Source organism: Crotalus tigris, unplaced genomic scaffold (genome assembly GCF_016545835.1).
Source record: "Crotalus tigris isolate CLP2741 ecotype Arizona unplaced genomic scaffold, ASM1654583v1 scf7180000018101.4720394464:4744507, whole genome shotgun sequence".
Lineage (NCBI taxonomy): Eukaryota > Metazoa > Chordata > Lepidosauria > Squamata > Viperidae > Crotalus > Crotalus tigris.
The window spans coordinates 2,237,412-2,263,437 of NW_024096823.1; the positions used below are offsets into that span (position 1 = coordinate 2,237,412).

At 35.7% G+C, this 26,026-nt stretch overlaps 1 protein-coding gene and 1 long non-coding RNA gene across 5 annotated transcripts in view; one reads left to right on the forward strand and one right to left on the reverse strand.

Annotated features, from left to right (window-relative positions):
• Positions 1 to 127: 127 nt before the first annotated feature.
• Positions 128 to 8,408, reverse strand: LOC120309990. Of its 3 annotated transcripts, none has more exons than XR_005557236.1 (3): positions 8,281 to 8,408; positions 1,882 to 2,117; positions 128 to 383 (listed from the first exon to the last, which is right to left on the reverse strand). It is a non-coding gene; the product is annotated as an uncharacterized LOC120309990 (long non-coding RNA). The 3 variants fall into 3 exon arrangements; XR_005557237.1 differs by having other exon boundaries at positions 8,219 to 8,340; XR_005557238.1 differs by having other exon boundaries at positions 1,882 to 2,120; positions 8,281 to 8,338.
• A 21-nt stretch (positions 8,409 to 8,429) lies between these two features.
• MOB3B (MOB kinase activator 3B) overlaps positions 8,430 to 26,026 on the forward strand; it is an 89,642-nt gene continuing 72,045 nt past the window's right edge. Inside the window, exon 1 of one of the 2 annotated variants that reach the window (XM_039347813.1) lies at positions 8,430 to 8,856. The gene's annotated coding sequence lies outside the window, so the exon portion shown is untranslated. The remainder of the gene's footprint in view (positions 8,857 to 26,026) is intronic. The other variant, XM_039347814.1, reaches the window with a different exon arrangement.

The window sequence follows — 26,026 nt, forward strand, 5'->3', positions numbered from 1 at the left end:
GAATATATTTCTTCCTGCAAGCTTTAAGCAAATTTACAGCTGCCACAAAATTCTCTTTTCTTCAGGATGATTGAAACAATGATCTTCAGCAACAACAGCAAATTAAGAGTTTCATAGAAAGTGCTTAATTGGGCATCTTTCACTGTAGGTAGCCCTAAATTTATGATGTTTTCCCCCCTCCAAAAAAAGCTATTTACTACCCATTTTCAAAATCAACACATACACATACAGAGTCATGTGGTCACATTTTGGGTGCTTGACAGCCAGCTCACCATTTCAGATGTTTCCAGCTTCCCACAGACATGTAACCACAATTTAGGACATTTTTTTGCAGGTTTCCAGTGTAAGTCCAGGCTCAACTATGGTTGTAAGTCAAGGGCTACCTGTACAAAAATAATTTTAAATATTACTCTTTCTAAGACCTATAATCAGTCGGAACCGCACAGATAAAATTGAAATTGTGATCACAAAATTTAACTATATATAAAACCAATAAAACCAGAGTTTTAAATTCCCAAGAGAATAAAATACCCCTTGTGTATAGTTGCAATGGCAATCTCTCCATAGGGGAAAAAATACTCAGTGGGTCACAGTCAAGAAGAGCAGCTACTCTCTATAATCTCTGGAAAAGATAGGAGATGTTTCAATAGATACTATGTACAGTATAGGCCGGTCTTCATTAAAGTAGGAGAGCTTTCAAGCAGCCAGATTGCAAGTTTTAAAACCATAATCAAAACTTGTTCAAGTCAGAATGAATTAAAAAAAAGCTTAACTGATTAATACATTCCCTACTTCTACCCATATCAACAAGGGGACTCAATTGTGGAATTCATTACAGATTATTAGAGGGAACTAAGCCTTCCGGTTAATATTGACTCTTGGTGACTACCTGGGTTGATCCCTGCAGTTTTCTTAAGATTTTCAGAAATGGTTTGCTATTGCCTGCTGTAGAGGGCAGAGAGAGAGTGACTAGCCCAAGGTCACCTAGATCAGAAGTCCCCAACCTTTTGGGCACCAGTGACCGGTGCCATGGAGAAAGGTTTTTGGCGGACCAGAGGGGGTGTGGTTTTGTGTACTGCCTGAATCCTGTAGATGGGGCTTTGCTTGTTTGTGTGGCTCGTTTGCTGGGATGCTGTGGATTGGTGCCAGTCCACAGACGGGGAGCTGGGGACCCCTGCCCTAGATGGCTTCATTCGTAAGGCAGAAATAGAACTTGGTCTCCCTGCTTCTAGCCTAGTTTCTTGACCATTACACCAGACTGGCTCTCATTGCAAATATAGATAATCCTTGCTTTAAAATGGTAATTGGAACCAGCAACTGCATTGCTAAGTGATATAGTTGTAAAGTACATCACATGAATGTGTCAGCAGCATTTACGACAGTCTCATTTATTTATTTGCTTATATCCCACCTTTTTTATTTTTACAAATAAAGTAGTGAACATATCCAACGTACCTCCCCTTTCTATTTTCCTTCCAACAACAACTCTGTGAGGTGAGTGGGGCTGAGAGACAGTGACTGGCCCAAAGTCACCCAGCTGGTTTTGATGGCTAAGGCAGGACTTGAATTCACGGTCTTGTTAGATAAATTCTCTGCTGTTGTGGCATCCCCCATTTGTGATCAGCTAGCTTCCCCATTGACTTTGCTGATCAGAAGTCAACAGCAAAGATCGCAAATGGTAATCGTGTGACTGCAGAACACTGTGACTGTCAAAATTATGAGTCATCACATAACTGCAGGGACATTGGAACAGCTGCAACTATGAGCACCCTTTGTAAATCTTCCTTGCTCCGTGCCATTGTAATGTTGAATGATTTCTGAATGTGTCATCGTTCAGTGAGGACTACCTGTTTATTAGTTATCAATGAAGAATTGTCCTACCTTGGTTCAGGATTTCATCTTGTCATTTTTGTTTCTGGTTGAAGAAAAAAGGTGTGAATATCATGCCAACAATCCTCCAGTCAGCCATTCAGGTTTAAACAGTTTGGAAACCCAAACTACAATTATTTTTTGGGTGGTTCACGGGAATTAATATTTGCAAATGATTTTCTTTTCCGTATAGCTTAAATTCTTGGGTTCCCTTTTTCTTGTTCATGGGTAGTCTTGAATTACATATGCTGCTGAAAAATAGATTAAGAATCATTAAGCAGGTATGTTTACCAAAAGTGCAATGCAACACTGATTAATTTTTAGTGGGCATTCATGGAATTGTGCTGGACAAAACAGACTTTGGTTTGATCTGATTAAGTATTTTTCTTCTTAAATAAGCATTATTCCTACTCCAGTTACACAGCAAGCTAAATTTCTCATACTGGTTAAGAAATTCTGAATTATTTCTCTTGGTCTTTAATTTTAACATGAGTTCAAAGGGATCCCACAATAAAAATGAAAAACAATGGAAAGCTGAATTCAGAAAATTGATATGACTACTTGAGGCAGCTAATGGTAGATATCTCAAAAAGCAATTATTAGCTATGTAATTTATGATAATTGTGCTATTGGCTGCCAGAAGTAGGCATTTACAATTTTTTGCCTCGTGTTTCAAAACAATTTAACCGAATATGGATTTTGTGGGAGAGATGCTATGTACAGAGCAAAATGTCTGGGAGTACTTCCAGTTGATAACATTTTACTCTATTTTACAAAAGAAAAATATTCCAGCTTTTGAATCTGAAAGCTGAAGTTGAAGGTAGTTAGCTGAGTTCAAATCCTAGTGATGGCATTTAGATAATTCTTGGCAGTATTACAGAAATGTTCTGCCATTGTTTTCTTCCAGTTGTTTTCAGCATGCTTTTTCTACTTCCCACACTACAATACTTATTTATTAAATTTTTGTGCCACTAATCTCCCCTAAAAGGTGACTCTACAATTCTGGAATGATTGAGTGTTTCTTCAGATACTAACTCATACCAACCCTGCTTAATGTACAAGATAAACCAAGAGTGGTGAGAGATTGTTATATGCTAAAGTGTTCTAAGATTAGAGGATGTCTTACATAACTTTTATTCTGCTTTACTACACTCCTATTTTAAAAGCTTTGTTTTAGCTACAACTGTCTTAGAACTGTTCTAGAACCATATGAAACCTTAAGGAACCTTAGCAGTCTCCTTTATTAGCTTTAAAACTGAGGTCTTCAAACTTGGGCCTTTTATGACTTGTGAACTTCAACTCCCAGAATTCCTCAGCCAGTGTGCCTGGCTTAGGAATTCTGGGAGTTGAAGTCCACAAGTCATAAAAGGGCCAAGTTTAAGACCCCTGCTTTAAAAGACTTCTTCATTAAGATTTCATTGTGTAGTTTTCTTCTTTGCTTTATGGGAAGGATTCGTTAGGAAAAAAAATTGTGATTTAAAGCAAGAAGCTCAGCACTAATTTTGTAGGTAGAGACTATTTCACATGCTTTAGAGCACCCATATGGAGAAAAATGCAATAATTATTCAAAACATTGTGAGTATGTAGTTGCTTTTAACTGTTGGGCCAGATTTCACCTAATTTGCTGTTTTTTTTCACAGTGTGTATTCTTGCCAATTTTCCAGCTTCTGACAAAGGTTCACAATTAAGCTGTCTCTTTTCATTTCTCAGAAGAAAGCATTGGAGCCCTGGAGAATAATTAAAAGGGAATTAAGAGTCAAGCAGGTTAACATCGCTTCCAGAATAACTGGAGGTTACTGAATCACAGAAGCATAGTTTTAACTCCTTACTCAGCACAAACATCCAAATTAATGAGCCACTGACAGATGGCTGCCTAGACTTTGCTTGAAGCCATTGTTGTTGTTGTTTTCCATTAGGAGAGAACTCACTACTTTTTGGGATAATAGATTAATATTAGAAATTATTTTCTAATATAGAATATTTCTAATATTCTAAAATCTCTATTCCTATAATTTAAATCCATCATTCTGTGCTCTGTATTCTGGAATTGTAGATAACACGTCTTGTTCTTCAAGGAATTTAAAGAATGCTATCATATCCTCCAAAAATCCTTTCTTCTGAAAGCTAAATATTCATAGTACCTTCAATTTTTCTTGCTAGGACTTGACTTCTAGTCTTGTAATTGCCTAGATCTAAATTGGTTCTAATTGTTTTGAATACTTCTTAAAATATGTGTGGGGGATGGGGGGGTGTTCAGTCTGAATAAAGAACAACTGTTTTCTGTGATTTAGAAATGTTAAAAACCATAATAAAAACTATTAAAGATTCCATTGTAGTTAATAAGCTGTTTCAAGAACCTTAAGACCATCCACAAAGCATTTGTTGATTTAGGTACTTCAATCTTGTGCTGTTCCCATAATTTCCTAAGACAGTATGGCTAATGATTGGAAGATTATGGAAGTTGAACTTTGATATATTGGAAAGGATTCCACCATAAATAGCATAGACTAAAATCCATTAAAATGGACTGAGTAGTTTATCATTCAACAGGATGTAATAACTGAGCCATTGTCTTAAATGTGTGAATGAGTTTATCACATTAAAGCATGTGGTGTGTTTGTTTTGGCATAACATATTATTAGAATTAACTATGTTGTATGAACCTGGCCATCAGGAAGGATGGACTGGGAAAGTAACATAAAAAATCTTGGTCAAGTATCAAAAACTCTTAAGTACAATAAAAAGAAATGCCAAACAATGAAATCACTTAAAATGGCCATAGTTATTTTTAAAGTATCACCTTTATAAAACATGGCCTGATGCTTGAGAGCTATCACATGATCAAAACAAGAAGAATAAATACATTTTGATAGCAGAATAATGAGAAAAGGTATAGACAAGAACATAGATCAATAGATTTACTACTGAGTTTGAAAGCCTTTCCATGGTTAATTATTTTTCTTTTACAAATATATTCTGAAGATGCCCAATACTACTTTTTCAGTTTAGTCCTTTTTATTTCCCTTGCCTGTTGCTTGTATATTTGATAACTAAAATAAAGGAAAGTTTCATTTTTCTAAAATTGGTTATTTTGTTTTTAAAATCATCTTTAAAAAGTTATGTTCGCCCTAGTCATAGAACACATTTTTTTGCATTTATTTTGGACTCACTTCCCTGATAACATGCTCAGTCCTTCTTTGACTTAGGATACAATAGCTCCCTTTATTCTGAACTCTCACTTTAAAGTTTACTTCAGTACATTTTGGGCATAAATAATTTCAATCATCTTGAACCATGTTGGCTGCATTTTAGGATAATCTCAGCTTTTAAAGTGTTTAAATTAGGGAACAGATTTACAAACAAGTAGGCAGGAATAAGTATCAGCCCAGAATAATAGACTTGTCTCCAAAGGCAGATTTTCTATTTTTCTCTTCCTTTAAATTGCATCAAATATCAAGTTTTTATTCAGGATTGATGCCAGAGTCCAATTAACAAATCATTCTGGCAAAGAGACACTGGGATGTCTGCAGGGAGAGGTCAAAAAAGCCAAGTTTATGACTGCACTTTAAAAAATGGGGAAGGCTTCAATCATAGAGAGAAGTCAGTCGCTGACTTGAATTTTTGACATCCCCACCCCCCTGGAGTACATATAATGGAAGCCAAAATCCATCATAGGAACTTTGCCTTTATCCGGAAGCTAATTATGAGCAGGTACTTGAGATTCGCTAACTCGGTTTTTCTTTTATAAAGCCAATACTTCTGTTCCTTTAATGGGACCCTGATACCTATTTTGATCACAATTAGACATTTAGAAAATTTTTAGTGAAAGTTTTTATGGCATGGAAGCAAATTATGGGAAATTCTCTATTTGTTTCACTTCCTTTTTCAGGCTAGTTTGTTACAAGATTACTGTAGGTTTCACTGCCATTAGAATCAAATTTTATATCTGGAACATGTTAAAGCTGAACTCCATGGTTTACTATTTCTTGGAGGGTTGGGAAATATCTAATGTAGGTAGCCTTACAATCAACATGGATTTCAATCTATCTTTCTTGAATCCTAGACCAACAGCCTGAATATTATACCACACTTTTTCATCCAGTCTTATAAGCAAAGGCAGTTCTAGGTTTGTATCAGATTTGGGCAAAAGCCCATACGATACCAAACTCCATACATTTTGTGTGTTTTGTTTAGATGAATATGTACAATTTTAAAATAAAACATTTTACAATTTCACAACAGTTAACAAAAGGAACTCTCTGAGAATTGTGAAGAATATGAAAAATAATTTTCTGTCAGCTCTGAACAACTGCTTTTCCCCTTCCTGTACATCTCCAGAACAAGGGTGTATATCTAATGATACAATGATGTAATTGTAGAATGTGACCTTAATCGTTTTGGTGGAGCCCCCTTACACAATCATGTCTTTCCCTCCACAGGGAGGGGAAAACATGTGGTGAAAGCAAATACCTTGCAAGTTCACTTAACAAGATATTTCAGTATTTGCAGAAGAGCTTCTTCCAAACTAAGAACGTACAATGTTAAGAAATCTTATTCTTTTTAACCAATGAAAGACTAGAAAAAACCAATATACACACAAAGCCAAGACATATCCTCCAGTGCCTTATGGTTATCCATATTCCTGTTAAAGCAAAAAGGAAAGAACAGAAAGGAAGAAGGGTCTGCAGTCTTAATTTTGTCTGGATTCACACATTGCCCTTAGCTGTGGTTTGCTGAATAAGCCACAGCAGCTAAATTGACATATGTTAACTCCTATCCCAAAATCAGATCTCTTTTTTTTTTGGCTTATCATGATACATGAACCCAGTCTTTCTTGTGATCACAAAAGTCTAGGGAAATATACATATTGCTCTGAATCCCTCAAAGAAATGATGGGACAAAAAGCTAAAGAATCCCTCTCTATAATGGGAATAAACTACTTTTTCCTACCCAATAATGGAAGAAATTTCCTTCCATTTGGCCACCAATTTGGCAGGTTTTTGTTTTTTTAAAAAAAGTAAATTACAGATAGTCCTTGACCTGCAACCATTCATTTAACAATCATTTGAAGTTACAATGGCACTGAAAAATGTAACTTACAACTTCACTTATGTGAGGACAGAAGCAAGTCCTCACATTTATGATCATCCCAGCATCCTATGGCTACATGATTAAAGCGTGGGCACTTGGCATGTATTTACCATGGTTGCAGAATTCATATGATTGCTATTTGCAACCTTATTCAGCCAGCTTTCAACAAGCAAAGTCAATGGGGGAAAGCCAGATTCGTTTAACAATTGCATGATCCCATTTAATAACTGCAGTGATTTGCTTAACAACCTCGGCAAAAAAAGGTCACAAAATTGGACGCTTAACAACCACCTTGCTTAGTGGTGGGAATTCTGTCCCCAATTGTGGTTGTAAGTTGAAGACTGTGTTTTGAAACAGAACACTGAAATATTGAGATACACAAATGAAAGGATGCTATGGCCTTTGTCCTCCATACGTCTTGGAATATTCATGAGTAGGAAAAGTCATGTGGTAACTCAGTCAGCCAATGTGAAGAAAGTGCTACTGAGTCTGTGCAAAAAAAGTATTAAGTTAGGAGCTGGATTTCCAGTCTCAGGTTTGTCTCTGTATCTCTCTGTAAGAAGTCTTCAATTGAGCTATGTGGCTGTAAAGAAGAATGTATGGTATTGTAAATATTTTGATATAAATATAAAGTTATTTTGAATCAGCTAAATGCAGTCAACTGTGAGAACTTCTGATTTATTTTTCACCAACAGAGAAATTAAAATTCTCTAACAATACTGTTTATAACTATGGGTATTTAATGAGCCTATTGTCTAGTTCAGGGGTAGGCAACCTTGGCTCTTTTATGACTGGTGGACTTCAACTCCCAGAATTCCTGAGCCAGCTGGAATTCTGGGAGTTGAAGTCCACGAGTCATAAAAGAGCCAAGGTTGCCCACCCCTGGTCTAGTTCAACATAACTCTTTTTATATTCTTATATCTCATCTGATGTTCCTCCCTGAATTCCAAACAGAGAAGACTTATCAGAATTTAAATCAAGTAGTTCAATATTCAGAGACTGAGAGGTAGTTTGGTGTAATGGTTAAAGCATCAGACTAGAAACCTGGAGACCTTGAGTTCTAATCTTGCCTTAGGCAAAGCCAGCTGGATTACCTTGGGCCAGTTATCCTCTCTCAGCCCTAGGTAAAAAGCAATGGCATGGCTCGTCCAAACTCTTGCCAAGAAAATTGTAGGAATTTGTGCAAGCAGCTAGCAAGAATCCACATGGACTTAAAAGCACAATAAAAATAAAAATAAATCAAAGATGACAAACATACTCTTGTTCTTTTCAGCTTTCCTCTAAGAGCTAGCACTTCTGGGTCATTGCATAAGATTTCACCTTTTGCTTTTGCAAACATTTTCAGAGGGACTACCCTCCACGATCCAGAGGATTTCCCGCTTTCCTCCACGGCTTCTGCTTTTAATCCGCCATCCTTCCTTCGCTGAAATTGAAGAGGAAAACTTGAGCGACGTTCCCTTCGGTCGGCTTGGCCATTGCCTGGGGAGAGTGTAGTACTCAGCCGCGTCCGCCAGGGGAAACCTTTCCGACTCCTTTCGGTATAGGACGGTACTCAACCGCGCGAGTCCCGCCGGAGTGCAGGGCGTTTGTTGAGGTCGCGGCGGCAGCGGCGGAGTCTCACTGCAGGAATCCCTGGCTCTTCTTTTTGTCGCTATCCTCCCGACGATCGAGGTATTCGGTGCGGTTAAAGAGATCAACTTGCCCGTTGCAATAAATTCCCCTGTTTTTTGTTTGACTGGAGTTTTTGGTTTGCTTGGGGTTTTTGTTTTTTTTCCCCCTTCCCTGGAATTCCCTCTTTGGAGTTGATTTTCTTAGGATTGCAAACTACCACCCTGGTTTCCGTCCAACATCCTTGCACTGTGGAAGGAAGGACCAATCCCTCCGGGTTGAACGAAGGTAAAGCCCAAGGAATGCCTTCTGCTTAGGCTGATTCCCCTCATTAACAGTCTCCTCTGCCTGGGATGGCTTCAGGTTCCTCTCGGAAATGGACGGGAGCGGGGGGGGGGAAATATGTGTGTGTGTGTACGTGTGTGATGATCTCGCCGAGGAAGCGGAGAAGGAGGGGAAATTGCGCATCTTGAATTATGCAACGTTCCGCCGTGAAAGTTTGGCTCCCCCACCGCTTTTCCTCGTCCTTCGCAGCCTAATTTCAGGCGGCTTTTTGTGAGTCTTCTCTTCGGAAGCTCTTGCTCCTAAATTAGGTTGAATTTGGATTGCCGCCTCATCCTGGGCGCATGTTTACTCGGAAGTCAGGCACCGGTTGCAGTGGAAATTACCCCCGAAAAGGTTGAAAAAGGGCACGGAGGATCGTGCTATGGCGGCTTCTTTTCAGTGGTGTACTTTAACCTATTGCAGATAGTCCTCGACTTACAACAGCTCATTTAGTGACCATTCAGAGTTGCAGCGGCATGAAAAAAAGTGACTTGTGACGGTTTTTCACACCTAACCACCCTTGCAGCATTCCCCAGGCTCACGTGATCAAAATTCAGATACTTGGTAACTGACTCATATTTAGGACGGTTGCCGTGGTGTCCCAAGCTCATGTGATTCCCCTTTTACAACTTTCTGACAAGCAAAGTTAATGGGGAAGGTGGATTTACTTAACTGTGTTACTAACAACAACTGGGTTGCTTCACTTAACTGTAACAAGAAAAGTCATAAAGTGGGGCAAAACTCACTGAACTGTCTTGCTTAGCAACAGAAATTTTGAGCTCAATTGTGGTGGACTACTGGTTCTGCTGTTTTTTTCAGAGATTTTTTAGAAACGGGGCTGCTGGTATCCCCCCCTTTTCCTCCCCCCAATGGCTGTAAAGGGCCCTTTGAATTAAGGGGAGAGGGGGAGAAATTGTTGCTGGAGTCATGTGTTTAACTCCTGCCTTAGTTTAGTATAGGAGGCCTTTTATTAGGAACAAGATTAATTGACCGGGAGACAGAAATTGCAACAGATTCAACACTTTGGGGGGAGGGTAACAGTAAAGGGATGTAGCATTTGTGTGAGGATTAATGCCAAGGAGATTCATATATTTTATTTCAATTCAGGGAAAGTTTAGTGTCCCAATTACATTCCACACATCCAAGTAACCATTCCATTCTGGGAAAAACAGGCTTAAAATAAACCACATGAAGTGTAACTAAACTTGGTCCCAGGTAAATTGCCAGGACAGCAGCAGTGGCTTCCCTATTTTTTTTTTTTTTAATAGAAGTGGATTGAAATAATTTCTTTTAGATCTTCTGTTAAACATCTGGAACACCTCCCTTTTTCTTTTGGATTTTCTTTTTAAACTTTTCTTCCATTGGGATGATTTCACCAACTTTTTCACCAAAAAAAAAAAAAAAAAATGGAAGTTTTTATTTTTTTTATTTTGTGGAGCAAGAGCAGCAAATGAGCTTTCATTTAAAACCCCAAATAGCCGGAATTGAAAAGGACAGTGGGAACAGTTGTGATAAAAAAAGGTTTTGATAACTCAAAAGAGTTTGAAGAGAAGGAAATTTGTTAAGGAAAAGGAAGGAAGGGGGCATAGAAGCTAACCAAAAAAACCCCACCATTTAGAAATCCTAGATTATTCCATTATTGCCAACTCTTTTTCTATTTTATACTATTGCTTTTGTATATTTGCTTCTGTTAAGGGAGCTTGATTTTACTGCTTTTATGGAATCTCAGACTGGTTCTTCAGGATATGCTGTTTTAAATGCCTTTGATTTGTATCTCTGAAAGGAGGTGAAACCTGAAATAAAAAATGTCAAACAAGGCCTCCTTTCCTGAAAATGCGGGAGGGGGGGGAGGATTACCAATCTCAATATTATTTAGCATCCTTTTCTTAATTCATCTATCCTCTCCATAGACACAAGGTGGGAACTTCAAAACAGAATCTCTTTCTTAGCTGTTGTAATTGTGCTACTGAGGGAAAAAGAGGCCTACTGCCAAAACTTCAGGATTGGTGACCTGTTTCTCACCTTTCAAGCAGTGCTTGTTAAAAATGGAAAGGATGTAGGGTTATGTAAATGGAAGCTAGAGGCTGAATCCTTGAAAAGCCTGACCTTGTCAAAGTCAGCAAATTTGGAGAAATGCAGCATTTGGAGAACAGTTGCCAACTTTGACTAAGGGATCCAAGTCGGGGCTGGAATCCTTATTGGGCCCATTTTATAATAAGGTATTTTGCAACAATCATTTAAAATACTTGAATATGAAAATGTGGAATTCCAAAACATCACAAATACCCTGTTTATTAGCCTATGGTATAATTATGATTTTCTGAGAAAATCTCAAATTGTATATTTATAAGATTCTGTCTATAAAATAAATTTTGAAAACAGTCTTTGCTGCTAGACTATGCTATTCCAAAATCTCTCCCTCCTCTAGCATTACATAAAATAAACCAGGATTAGTGTAAGGTTTTAAAGACATGGATGTGAATCTTTGTATTTAATGGTAATTCAAACCAGTCTTTGATTCAGATAGACTAATCTGACAGTATTGCTCAGGTGATCAAGATGGAGGAAGAACAACTAAATCTATCTGGGTTGAATATATAATCTTCTCAGTTAAAGTGTTTAGAAAAGGGGTTGGGTAGAGGAATCATACATGCAATGCCTAATTGTTACTTGACAGAATTACTAGAAGTCCACAGTTAAATATAATCTTCCATATGAGAAAATCTGCTGGTAATGCATTTTCTTTTAATAAGATCTCTCTTATTAACCTCTTATTGTTTAAGTAAGATTATTAATAACCTTTGGTATAGTTTTCAAACAGCTGTTTGCAAAATGAAGTAAGTAAGATAATTATCTGAATAAAGAACATTTAATTTAAAAAAACTGATTCATGGTATTAGAAAAAGAAGCTCATGGCCTTTTAACTCCTATTGTCAGGGTTCCAGGTTGTTAACCACCTTCGGCATTGTTTCTCATTCAGTGCTCATTTTTAACTTCTGTTACTCACTTTCTGACTTCATGCTCACATCTTGTGCATTGAGGAAATTCTAGGTATGCAGATCGAGCAGCTATGATTTGTAGGTTACTGGCACTTAGGGCAGTAATAAGCTGATACTCTGCAGATTTGGATTTGTCATTAAAGGTTTTTATTATATTATGCTATGAATGTGTTTCTTTTTCATAGACGCACATGGTAAATTAATGCAGAGAATTCAGATCTGAACCCCAGATCCAACTGGATTTGATTTCCGCCAAGCCCGTAAAATTTGTAACCCATACCACTCTAACCAGCTATGACCTAGATGTACTGTGATAGGTTTTAATGTGCTTTAACTATCCAACCTCATCCTTCCACTTCAGGTACGTAGCAAACTTAGCATTGTTTTTCTGGCTTTATTACCAGACATGTTTGGTGAACTGTGTTTGGCATAGTCATAATGGATCTTAAATTGCTTATGTCTGCCCTAAGCCATGGGCATTTTTTGCCATTCTTCTTTCTTCTCTAGGATGAAATGTGCTCATTGTTCCAAACTCTTTGATTTAGGTAATTTTCAGGAACCAGAATCTTTTTCTATTGATACTTAGTTGTTTTGAAAATGTGTAGATTTAGCTAGATCCAAACCTATAGGTTTAATTCTTGAGTTTTTTTTTTTTTTTTTTGCTTAATTCTAAAAATAGCTGTGGTTTTTACTTTTCCTTTCTCTTTTATCACCTGGACATAGTTAATACTGCTCAGGTTTACCTTCTTGAATCATTGATGATTAGTAACACAGTGACATCTGATGTAATAGTCCTATTAGTAGAGTCTTTGTTGATTTAGTCATTCTTTTTCTCTTTATCATCCTCTTCTCTTGTAAGGACTCTGATTAAGAAATAATCATTCTGTCAACAAAGAATTAAAAGCATTGCAAGAGACCTTACCTTGGATTGACTTATTTGTTTTGAGCTCCAAAACAATTGGTATCAGCTTTATCGACAGTCACCAGATATAGACAACCAGTAAATCTTTCTTTTCCATGTCATCTTGTGCTGTCAATAAATTCTGTACAGTAATTCCTTGCAAAACTGAGGATGCATTTACTTAAATGCATTTACTCAAATGGGGATAATAGACCAAATAAGCAATAATAAATAATAGCACAGAATACTTACTGAAGATTATGAGTGCAAGTCTAGATATGTCTGCTTATAATAGAAGCTGTCTGAACAAAGAACAAGATTGCACCATGTGGCTGTTTTCACTCTCTTTTTGAGAAAATTATGCCAATGCACATCACCACCTAGGTTCTTCCTGACCTTGTAAATACTCAGATTTTGCAGGTTACATAAGGTAAATTGACATACAGGAAACAACCCACAGATATTCAAATTTGCTTATGGTAAATTAACATACGGGGAGGGTTTATTTTACTTCTCTGTAACTTGGATGCAGGCAATAAACTTCCATTAGTGTATATAATGACATGTATTCTTTGTTTAGAATTTGCAGCTATAGCAACTATAGATTTGCTAGTTGGAGTTTTAATCTAGAGATCTTTGTACAAAACATTCTGGTTTTGGGTGTTCGTAGCTTAGACAAGCATGTACAAGGTGTGTTTTGGATGTTTTGATCTAGACATAACACACCAAAATGTGGTTGTTCCAGCTTGCATTGCTATCAGATTTTTGTTTAGGTGCGATTGTAATTAAATTTTTTTGTTGCAGTGTTAATTTTGTCTGAATCAATATATGACCTTTTTACACTGGCTTAAGCTGAGTCTGGGCAATCTTGGATGGAGTTTTGGATCAAAGCTGCAGGCATATTTAAGGAGCATGTGGAATAGAAAAAGTCTCACTGAAGTTGGAAAAGTAGTAAACAATGAAGCACAGAAGAAAGAAATTGTTCCAAAGTGCCAGTAGATTCATTCCTGGACATCTTAAGTAATAAATTGTAGGGGATACATAGTTTTTATTTTATACCTATTAAAATTTTAGATTTATCACTCTGGTACCAACTGTATTAACACAGTAATAGAGGAGTAAATGTTATATACTGTGATTTATTTTGCTAGTTGTTAGTATATTATTGTATTGCATTTCTTTTCTCTGTTTTTGTTATTTTAAATTTTTGCTGGTCGTTGACTGAATATTATTGGTGATGACTAACAGTAACTTTCTGGTTCCCTGTCTCTAGAGCCCCAATCCTACTTTATTTTATTTTAAAGTATTTTTTCCCTTTGGTTTCAATTTTTTTCTCACAGATGGGTGATAATTTTAGTTACCCAAAAAGAGACATCTCCCCATTTCCTCATTTTTCTTGCTTTTTAAATCAAGAATTTAAAGTAACATTCTACACACACACACACACACACACACACACAACCCTGCTCACCAACATATTTCACCCAAAGCCCATGTTTGCTGATTTGGGGGATTCTTCCAATTAATTTTGCTAATTGTTGCTTGCTAGATACATTAAATGCAGTTCTTTCTTTTTGTTTTAGACAGAGGTTTTCTTCCCATACTCCCCAATTAAGTTCTCCAACTACATCCCCCATCCCCTTCTAAAATCCACACTGAGAGCTTGGCCAGTTAGAGAGAGCAATCAAAGGATGGGACAGCAACTGCTTGTAAAGTGGTTTGCTTTTAGTTGACCCGTTTCATCCATCCAGGCTTTGGAGTCTGTATACACATTATACATGCGTTTCTAGAAATATGCAATGATTTTTTTTAGCAACAATCCATGCCAAAATTCTTCATAAATTCTATTTTTAGTATATTTTTAAAATACAGTAACATCTTTAAATCATCACTTCTTTCCAAGTGCCTTGTTCATATACTAAAATATTACGAATTCAGCCAAAACCAATGATGAAAATACATTCAAATTCATTACATCTGAAATATAAGATAACCAACTAACACTATTTAAATGTCTTTTTCTTCTTTAAAACTCATTTTTGATTAATGTCACTTTAAGAATAACAAATATTCTTACTTTTTTTTTTTACAACATAAGCCCATTGATTTTGGAAAATAGGAAGCTTCTAATTCTCTGTTCCACCCGGATTTATTTTAGGAAAGTTTATTAATTGTCAGGAAAAATAAATTGCTATCTTTTTGAAAAAAAAATTCTTGTCCAGAGAAAATTTTAGGGGTTTCTGAAGTAGCCATCAGGTCCAAACATAGAACATAGTAAATGTTTTACCAGAATATTGCCTTTTTTTTTTTTTGCAAGGCACATTTCTTTCCATAACCTTTAAAGAGTTTTAAAAATATTAACAATGACTTGATCAAAAGTAACAATCCTATTTTAGGCCATCCTTTTTCATTTTTTTCCCTGCCATTCTTGAATAGAGATTATTTTAAAAAATCAATTTATCATGAGACCAAGAATTACATTTTAATTACTTTTGAATACAGTAATGTTTGTTTAGTAGGTGCGGTTATGACAGTGGTGAAAAGAATAACTTTATGATCAATTTCCACATTTATGACCTTTGCAAGTCTATAAAGCAAAGGAAAGCTGAAGTAAGATCGTAAACACTGTTGCTGTTTAACTTAGCTACCAATGAGGACTACTTGTACAAATGTGTTTGAATGGTTTCAAAGTTGCAAATACAGAAGAGTTTCTAGTACATTTAGAACCAAGATTTGCCAAGACTTTTGAACTGCCAAATAATTCAAACTCTAACCTTAAATTAAAATTCTCAGCCATTACCATGCGAGCCACTGATAAACTAAAAATATTCTAAACAGTTATGCAAATTGTGTTTTATATCTGGTTGCTTTAAATAAATAAATCAGGGCCTTCTATTATCAAAAATTGCATTTATTCTTTTTCATTATTTCTTTTCCACAATACCTCCCCTCATTATTACTGCAACATTTATGTATTATCAATTAAGTGTTCCTGCTTTAGGGAGGATTTGTATAAGTATAAATTGGCCTAGTTGCACTAAACCATAACATGTATTCCCTGAAAACTTCCAAGATTACTCACATACTGGTTTTCAGTCAACTTCTGTTTTAGCATCAGCTATAAAACCTGTAGTTGTTGCAGAAATGTCAGATAATAAATTAAATATTTTACTCATGTTCAGTTCTCCAGACACTGCTGGGTCACAAAAATCTTAAATCTTCATAAAAAAAATGAATGTTGTTAAAAATATGCATTATCTCAGAAAGAAAATGAGTTTTGTTTTTGACGTGTTCATAGTAACATTCACCACCCATCACAATTTTGTATCCCCATACACATTTAACTTGTGTGTCCAGGAATTTCTTTCAAACTCAGTACATTGTTTTACAAACATTAATTCCAGGGGAATTTTCATAAATCACAAAACAACATAAAGTGTTTTAACAAAGTGTATTCGTGAAAGTGGGTGGTGTGATTTGTAAACCAAGTTTTATAGCATAGTTTTATGTGCTGATGTCCTCACGATGGTGTATCAAGCTACTCTTAAATCAAGATTTAGCTTGATCCTTATGAAGCTATCTTATGTGACAAAGCTTTTCACAATTCTCTGGGAAAACATCTTCAAAGCTATTATCTTTTGACAAAGACCAATACAGTTGTGCAAAAAGGAGAAAGTGCAGTTCCAGTGTATATTTGTTTTATGGTTAAATTCGTTAAAAGTTTTTAAAAGCTCTTTCGTTGTGAAAGTCCAGCATACATGTTTAAGGATAACATGGAATTAATAATGAATTACCGTGACTTTTCGGTAGACCAACTTGTAATTGTTCTTCATAAATATGAAGTTGGCAAATGTAGCTGCAGCGAAATGCGTGACTAATTGAAGCCGCTACTGTTCTGAACGGTCTAGATCACTTCTGACATTGATATTTGTTACGTCCATTGATAATCCTGAGCGAATGGATAGAAAACATTGCCTGTTGGAAAACAAGTGAAGAGTTAGTGCCATTATTGCAGTTAGTTGAGAAAACTGTTAAGACTGAAAGAAAAGTGTTTGTGCCGGTACAGCTTGACTCGTGGGACAGGAATTTCTGTTGCAAAATGAGGCAGTTGTTAAGTGAGACACACCCAATTTTATAACTTTTTTGGTTATGTGAATCACATGTTCATTAAGTGAATCCAGTTTGCCCCCATTGGCTTTGTTTGTTGGAAGCCAGCTGGGAAGGTCACAAATGGAGATCACATGATCCTGGCATGTCACAAATGTCATAAATACATGCTGATTGCCATGGGCCTGAATTTTGATCATGTGACCATTGGGATGCTGCAGTTGTAAGTATGAGAAGCAGTCGCAAGTCCCTTTTTTTCAGCTCTGTCGCTAAATGAACAGTTGAGAGCCAAGGAATATTTGTAGCATATTAATCAGCTGTTTTGTTTCCAGCAGTAGCCAGCTTGGCATCTTTTAACTTTTCTATACTTAAAACAAGATATGAAAGCAAACGCTTTGCCTTTTGGCATATGCTTCTGCCTTTTATATTTCAATATATTACCATTTTTTTAGTTAAAAGTAATAATTAAAATAATTTCAAAGTAAATAATTATTTGAAAGTAGTAATTAGATAGACTATAGGAATTAGTTTGACTTGATTGCCAGTCAGATCACTCTATATCTCTTAGAGCGATAAACACAGGTAGTCATCCTTTTGGGCTGAAGGGTGTTAATAGTTCAGTTCACACATCTGGAGGATGTCAGATTGAGAATGATTAGAGGTCTAAACAGCCTTGTCTTTGGGGTTTATGATACTACCATTCTCACCCACTGAATAATATTGTTACTGAATGTACCGGACTATTAAAAAGGACCCCAGTAGTAGGTTCTCTGTGATAATTGCTGGACTTATTAAGAGAATTAATATGAATTGCAATAAAATAAGAGAAGAGTAGAGGATAGGAGTGGAATTTTGTGGAGGTATATTTTCATTATCTGATTAATGAAAGATGTGATCAGATGATTGAGGAAAGGGTGTTAGTAGCTGAAAGAGTTCAGTTGTCTTCCAATAAGCTGCTCAAAATATAGTGTGTCAACTAAATCTAGAACCTGATGGAATGGTTTTGTAGCCATAATACAGGATCTTTGAATGAGTGGATTCATTTATGAGCAGAAAAATGAAGGACATAGTGGTTTCTATTGCTGTGTTCCTATATATTTACCTGAGGCAAAGGAGATGTTCAAGATTAGTAAAGTTATAGTAGATATGCATTTTGTTCCTTCCGTCAGTCCATTACAACTGGTACAATGGATAGGTAGCAATGTCAGTTAGGCAGTTCTTGGTGCAATTCATGGTTAACACATGGTTTGAACAACAGTTGGGACAGTTTTTAGGCATTGCAACTTCTTTCAAAGGAAGTGATTGCTTTAACCTTTCAGGGAGAATGATTATTTTTGGACTAAGACAGTGGCCCTCAACCTTTGGGGCACAAGGGACCGGTTCCATGGAGAGAGGTTCCACAGACCGGAGGGGGCGTGGTTTTGGGTGCTGCCTGCATCTCATGGATGGGGCTTCGCTTGTGTCCATGGCCCAGTTTCTGGCATGCCGTGCCCCGGTGCCGGTCTACCGACTGGGGGGTTGGGAACCCCTGGACTAAGACATTGTGCGAAATTTTTCTTTAGATGCTTTGTATAATGCTGTAAGTTAATAAATACAATCTTCCTTAATTTTTAATCAGCATAGAAATATTCTTGATACTTTACAAATGGATTAGAAATGGAGCTTGAGTGGAATGATTTACTCTGTGCTAAATTCTGATTTTAAAGAAAGCTATTTTTCAGTAATAGAGCAATTGATTTTTGATAATATTTTTAAAGCATGATTTAAAAAATTAATTCTAAAATAAAATCAGTGGTTACTTGTTCCAACATAAGCAGATATTATTGACATTAAGTTGTAAAATGAAAATAAGATATAGAGGAAAATTATTCTGTAACTTAGTTATTATCTAAATTTTACCTTACTAAATTAAAATGCCAGATGATTGCATGTGTATTAAAAAAATAACCTTTATAGTTATGCTATAACAATTGGTATGGTGTGCAAATCTCAAAGTACTATCTATTCATAATTCCCATTGCTATAAAAATTAGTTTTCTAATTTCTGGCCATCATGAACACTATAAAGTTCTCCAAAGTATATGTAATTTGCATTCATTGTTTCCATTCACCAAAATTTAAGTAAAAATTTACCTAATGTGAAAAAAAAACAGGCTGTGTGTCAGCAACATATTTGCGCATATAATTTGATTATATTTGCTTCACACAAATGGATAAATTTTAATAAAGAAACATATCTGATAGTTCAAACCCATGGTTATATGTAAATCCTTCTGAAAAAGCACAAATTTTTCAGCAAATACAATTTTAAATTGTCTGATGATATTAGCTAATTTGAGTACCCCATAATTTGAATTTATACATTCAAGCATCATTTTTTCATAGATATCGACCAGTTTAAGAGATGGAAGAGTTGTTTGTTCTGCCAAACTGCTTGTTCACATATTAGTATTTTGTTTTAAACTGGTATAATCTATGCATGTCTCAATTATTTTCTTGCCCAAGTTATATTTATTTGGGTTTATAGATGAGAATTTCTGAATGTCTTGTCTTGTATAAATCTACAAGATAAGAACATATGAAAATACAATATACGGTATTCTTAAAATTAATATTTGCTCCCTTAGTTCTCACATACTTTGTCTATAAAGCACACTTAAAAGTTACCTTATTGCTCGAGTCTTTCAAGAAGATAGGTTATGAACACCATGCATTCTTTAATTGTGTTGCTTCAGAGTTAGGAAATTGTTCACTCTTTGAAAATATCTTTTCACTTTTAGAATTAGCAAATAAGAGGTCACACCGTCACCATTACTTGGTCCCATCTGCATCCCAGTTGCATTCAAGCACATATTTAGATTCTCCGTTTGCTGGTGAAGGTTATTCTTTAGGTTTCTGAAACATGTTGAGTCCCAGGCATCGTAGGAAGGGGTATTTGAAAGAAGGTAAGAAATCTGTCTGAGGAGCTCATAGATTATACGTGCATTATCTCTATTATTGACTTCAAGAACTTCCAGAGGAAATCTGAAATCTGTCAGTTCATATATGCATTGCAGTGGAATTACTTCATTTGTTTTGCAGAGATGAGATAAGTTATTCTGGATCAGTTGCTTCCACTCACCACGGAAGACAGAGCATCTGTAAACAGAGAATTGATTGGGTTTTGCAAAGAAAACTAACACAAGACAAAATTTTAAGATATAATGAGGAGTGAGGGTGATCATGATGATAGCAGAGACTTGAGTTTCCTGAAGACTCTTTAAATACATTTTGAAGTCGTATATTTAAAATCTGTCTTCCTCGTAAATTTATTAACCATAATATAGTTTCTTCCGGGTTCTAAATGCCTTTAGGGCATGTTACTTTGTGTTCCTCTTAACTGAGGACTAGCTGGCATTTGGGGTGGTTCTCTTACCCTGCCAGTCTTTTGTATTCTTAAACAAATTTGGTTCACAATGTGTACCTTGGAAAATGCATTGAGACAATACTTCCCAAATCTGGATAAATTACTTCAAATTGGGTAAAAATGATTTTTCTTTGGGTAATGCCACATGAATCCATTACTTATCACTACAGGGACATTTAAATTAACTTAAAGAATGCCACGGGTACTAAAATATATTTAAAATATCCCAAAATATTCCTATTAAGTTAAAAATTGATGGAATTGCCATTGATAATTTGTTGAAATGAAATATTCAGTTATATCATTTTTATAATACATGTAATCCTTAAATTATGACCATTCCTTCACTGACCATTCGAAGTTGCAATGGTGCTGAAGGAAAGGACTTACTATCAACCATCAAAGTTGAATAAAACTTTCCAATAAGCAGCTTTGGGAATGAAGGAAAAAGATTGGGAAGCACTGCATTAAATCCTGTGTGGGAATGATCTGAGGATAATGAAATAATAGGTATATTTAAGAGCAAAATCTATGGAGGTCAATGGAATATTTTGTATATTAAATTCCTTTTAGATCCGTTTAATTAGATGTCATTTGATGATTTAAGGATGACTTTTCATTTCCATATACAGTACTCCCATTCTTATTGTATTTTATAGATTACAAAAAAGATTACCCAGAGTGCAAAACTACAAGAGATAGACTTCCGGTTCGCTACCTAGCTGCCATGGACGGTTAGGAGACTTGCTCTCTCTCCCCTGTTCAGTTTCGCATTGCTGGGGGCCCTGAAAAGGGCCAAAAGTCGCCCTGAAGAGGCGACCAGCAAGGAGGGGCTTTCGCTGGATCCTGGGAGAGCAGCAACTCTTCCGTCAGACCAGGCAATTCCTCCAAACCCGCGAACGAAAGGAGTGGCCATAGAAATATGGCTCATCCCTAGGCTGCAAACAGCCAAAGTCACACTACCATCTGGCAACTTCAAAGCAGCGTGGACAGGACTGGGTGAGGTTTGCCTCTCTTACATCCTAACTACTTAATTACCTGCATAAGCTGCTAAAGTACTTTCCCCCCTGTGGTGAGGGAAGGGGGATTCTAGCCCTCCCTCCAGAAACAGCAGCTATCAACCACTTGGGAGTTTAAAACGTTGGAAAAATACTGAGATCTTAATTGGAATCCTATTTCCTAAAATTGGTGGATTATAAGATTTGCAACTTTCTGCTCTCTCTATATATATTTCTTCCTTGACTTTTATTCTATTTACTATTGAAGATTTGGGGTTTTTTCCCCTTAAAATAGAGTGGAAAAAAAAACCCTAAAAAGATCCAACTAACTCTAAGACGTAACCTGCTATTCTCTAAAAGACTTGTTGACAGCTTTGAAAATAGACAAGATAAAAAAATAACCTTGAAACACCATCTGCAAAATTCAGCTCAGCTCCCTATTTGGTGGACTTTTTGACTGTCAGTTTCTTTCTCTTGAGTTTAATATATTACAATGGAAGGAGAACAGGAAAGGATTTCTTCTACAGAGGAAGTACAGGAACAAATTCTTTGTATGTTAAAAATGATGATCCAAACTCTATGTATGCAAGCTCTGGATATACAAACTCAAACTATGACTTCAATCAAAGAATTATCTATACAGAATTCTATAGAGAAAATGAAAGAACCAAATGTTATGACAGAAGACTTAGATACTCAACAAATACAGACAATAGATAACACAAAAAAGGAATTGATAATAGAGAACAAGGAAAGGGCATTTCTTATAAACCAGAAGGAATTTGAAGATAAACAAGAAAAACAGATGAAAGAGAAGATAAATACTTCGGGACAACTGCATTGAACTGGAAAAATAAAGAGACTACCGGCTAAATCAAGTCCTCTTAAGAAAACATCAACTGGACGTTCTTATCAACATCAAACAATAGCCACAACAATACAAGGAGGTTTTTTTGATGATTTAAAGGCAAAAATACGAAAAATGACCTGGCAGAGAAAAAAAGCTAGAATAAGATTGAAAAAGATTGGGGTTCTGATCTATATATGAGATCTGAAGTAGAATATATCTAAAATAGAATATTCTGAACACAAGACATTGTAACGATTTGAGATAAAGAAAATTTTGGTTATATAAAATCTAGAAATATGTTGAAATAAGAATATTATATTGTCATTAGATGGGTAAGATAGACGGTAGAAGTTATATATAAGGTGTGTATTTTAAATATTAGAATGTATGAGCAATTGGAATAAAGGAATTGTGTTTAATTAAAATTTGGAAAAATTAAATATTAAATGTAATCTGAACGTCTACAAATAATTAAGATTTGAATTTAAGATATTGTTATGAGTTGAGACAAAGGTTAATAAAACTTAAAAGTATAAGTACTAATAATTAAATTTGTATATGGGTTTGTGGTATAAATGTTGGTGGTTTATTTTCAATTTTTTTTTCTCTTTCTGGAAAGGAAGAAAGAAAGGAAGTGAAAGGAAGAAAAGAAAAAAAAATTATTAGCTCCAAATATGAGATAGGAGACTTAGAAATTGGGATCATTTAAAACCTGGAAATGATAAAGATTAAACGTTAAACTTAAATATCAATGGCAGATTAAAGTTAAGAAAAACTTACTAGGTTATTGTCTAAAAGGTGGAATGTCAAATTAATTAAGATATGTATAGACTGAAGATTATTGATGAATATTAGAAAGGTATTTTTGTTTGATTAATAGAATAAGAACTGTATTGGTTTGAACATGACAGTAGATATCATGGGGGAAAGAGAGGGAATTAGTTTGTTGTAATAATTTGAGATTTGTACTGATGATATTCAAATGTAACGGAATTACTGTGCTCAGCCGCCATTCTACTTTTCAAATATGTAAATGTAATATTGTAAAATTAATAAAAAAACTTGAAACTGAAAAAAAAAACTACAAGAGATAAATATTAAACAGCAAAACTAATTGAGAAACAGAACAAAAATAGAAGAAACCCGTTTTAAAAAAAGAGGAGAAAAAATGAAAAACATGTCAATATTAAGCCTGATTATTATGTGCCATTAAATCGTTTTTTACTCTTAACAACCAGGACAATCTATCCCTAAGCTCCCTAATATTTGTAGAGTATTCAGCTTTCTCAAACAGCAAATTCATACAGTAATAATAACATTTTACCAATTTTATAATTATACTAATCCCCGTATTGAAAAAAATATGGTACCAAACATGTACATCCTTTGGATGCTAGCTCTGAGTGAAATCATGATTTTTATTATAATAATTTTATATAACTGTATGAACCAGATGATTAATAACCCTATTAAACATTATTAGATAGTGAAGACAGAGAATAGAGATAAGAATCAGACAATGTTTTCCTAACTAAGGTATTTAATTTTTGTTTACTATAGAGCAGGGGTATTAAACTGCCGGCCCGCAGGCCAGATGCATCATGGCGAAACCACGCCCACCCCATTGCCGGCAATGGGAAAAAAAAGTCATGATATGTTGCAACATGTCACGTGACGTTGCGAGTTTGACACCCCTGCTATAGAGTGTGGTTGAATCCAGGGTGCAACTAAGGAGACTACTGTGAGAGAGAGGCTGTGCTTGCAGTTGTACTTTATCTTTCATTTACTTTACAGACCTGCAAAGATCATAAATGCAAAGATTTGGTCTCAAAGTTACTTTCTCATTACTGTCATAACTATGGTCAGTTGCTAAGTCAGTCACTAAACGAGGGCTACTTGTAGATCTGAAAGAATTACTTGCAACTGCTCTGATAGTCAGTGGTGAATTGCCCTTATGTCTATATGTTTATTATTCAATTTTTTTCTGTTAGAATTCTTTCAGTGCATGAAAGTGCATTCTGCCAAAATTTATGATATTGTAAAAAAAAAGCTTATTTTGTGCAGCACAAATATTAAAAGACTCACAAGCACGCACAATCCTATTTGTCCAATGAATTTGATATGTTCATCTAATTTTGTTGATATGGCAAGAAACCTCACAAGCTGTCAAGTGGAGAACGCAGATTCTGTGCATGTGGCGAAATAAATATGCATAATGAATATAAAAGAGATAGTAGGCACACATTCTTCATTTCACTGAGATGAAGGATGCTGTACAAATGTAATGATAACAAAAACAATACAATATGACCATTTTTTTGAGTAGGAAGCATCTGCAGTCTGTTGTAGTTTTTGCCTTTGTTGATTCTACAGTTTCCCATTTTATTCCCCATTGAATAATTGGCTGCCTTTTTTGGCAAAAGCAGGGATGAAAAGTAGAAATACAAATTTAATGGGAACGACAAATTTTATTTCCAATTCTTCTTAGACTTTTTAGGGTATTCTTTAATACTCAATTTTGTCCTATACAATGCAAAATATAATGAAATACAACCTTTATTTTTTACAGTTTTAGCATTTTGAATTGGTGCCCCTTGACAATTGTTCTTTAAATTGTCCTGGCTCTCTACTGAAGTAATGCATTCAGGTTTTATCCCAAAATATATATCCTGTGCCCTAAGACAGCGGTCCCCAACCTTTCCAGCTTTGTGGACCCGTGGCGGGGGGGGGGGAGAGGGGATGGTTTCGCTTGTGTGCTACTTGTGCAAATGCAGCTTTGTACTCTCACCATTGCTTACACAGCCCAATTCCCAAAGTACCAGGCCTCAGAATGGGGGTTGGGGATCCCTGCTCTAAGATATAGTAACCATTGGTGGATGTAATAATTATTTTCAGACTCTGTCTTAATTTGAGTGCCAGAAGTTTGGGGGAAATGAAGAGTTTTAAATAAAGGGTATGATTATTTTTGTGCCTCTGAGTAGCATGCTGGGAGTTGAACTCAGAAAGTAATAACAAACAAGGTGAAGAATTGGGCAAGGCCTAGGCAAAAATTAAATTTAAACTTAATTAAAAGGAAATGAATTAAATATAGCTAATATATTTGCCCCCCATGTAATTAATGATTAAATGTTACTATTGAATCATGTCTCTGGGAGGTGCTTAGGTAGTTAAAATAGACTGTGTCAAGCACAATACTATTAATATTAAAGTTCATTTAATTGATATATTTCAAATAAAAGTAATTGACTAAATACAAGTGCTGTAGATTTTTAATTCTTAGTAGTGGATTCCTCTTCCCCTCCTTTTATGAAATAATTTGTTCCATAGCAGTATAGTGATTTTCACTTTGGTTTTAAAATATCGCATGACCTTGGTACAATATAGAAGACATTTTGCTGATAGGATTGTTCAGATTTGCCTGGCTCCTGACTTGGCATGGATAAGTTCTGAAGTGATAATTGGGGCAATCCTCTGTAGTGATCTGGGAGTCATTTCATCTGATAGACTATGATAGAGTACTCTTTAGAATGAGTTGTGAGCTACTCATTCCCCTCCTAACTTGTTCATGTAGTGATGAGGTGTCTGAGTAGCTGGATCATTGGAGTAGTTAATGACTCGTCGGGGGAAGAAACTGTGGCAGACGTCTCAAAGAAGGTAGTGTTGCAGTTATCTCTTAAGAGACCTTTTTTGGATCCAGTAATGTTATATAACTGTTGTTCTGTGTCTATCCCTTGTTGTAAAGGTGATGTGTCTTCAGCTGCAAGAGGAGGGGGGGTTATCTGTTCTCTCTTCCATCAGGGCTCACACCTGGGCACTGGTTGAATAGGTTATAGAAATAACCTTGAGCAGCAGGAGGAAGAGCTGCAACCTAGA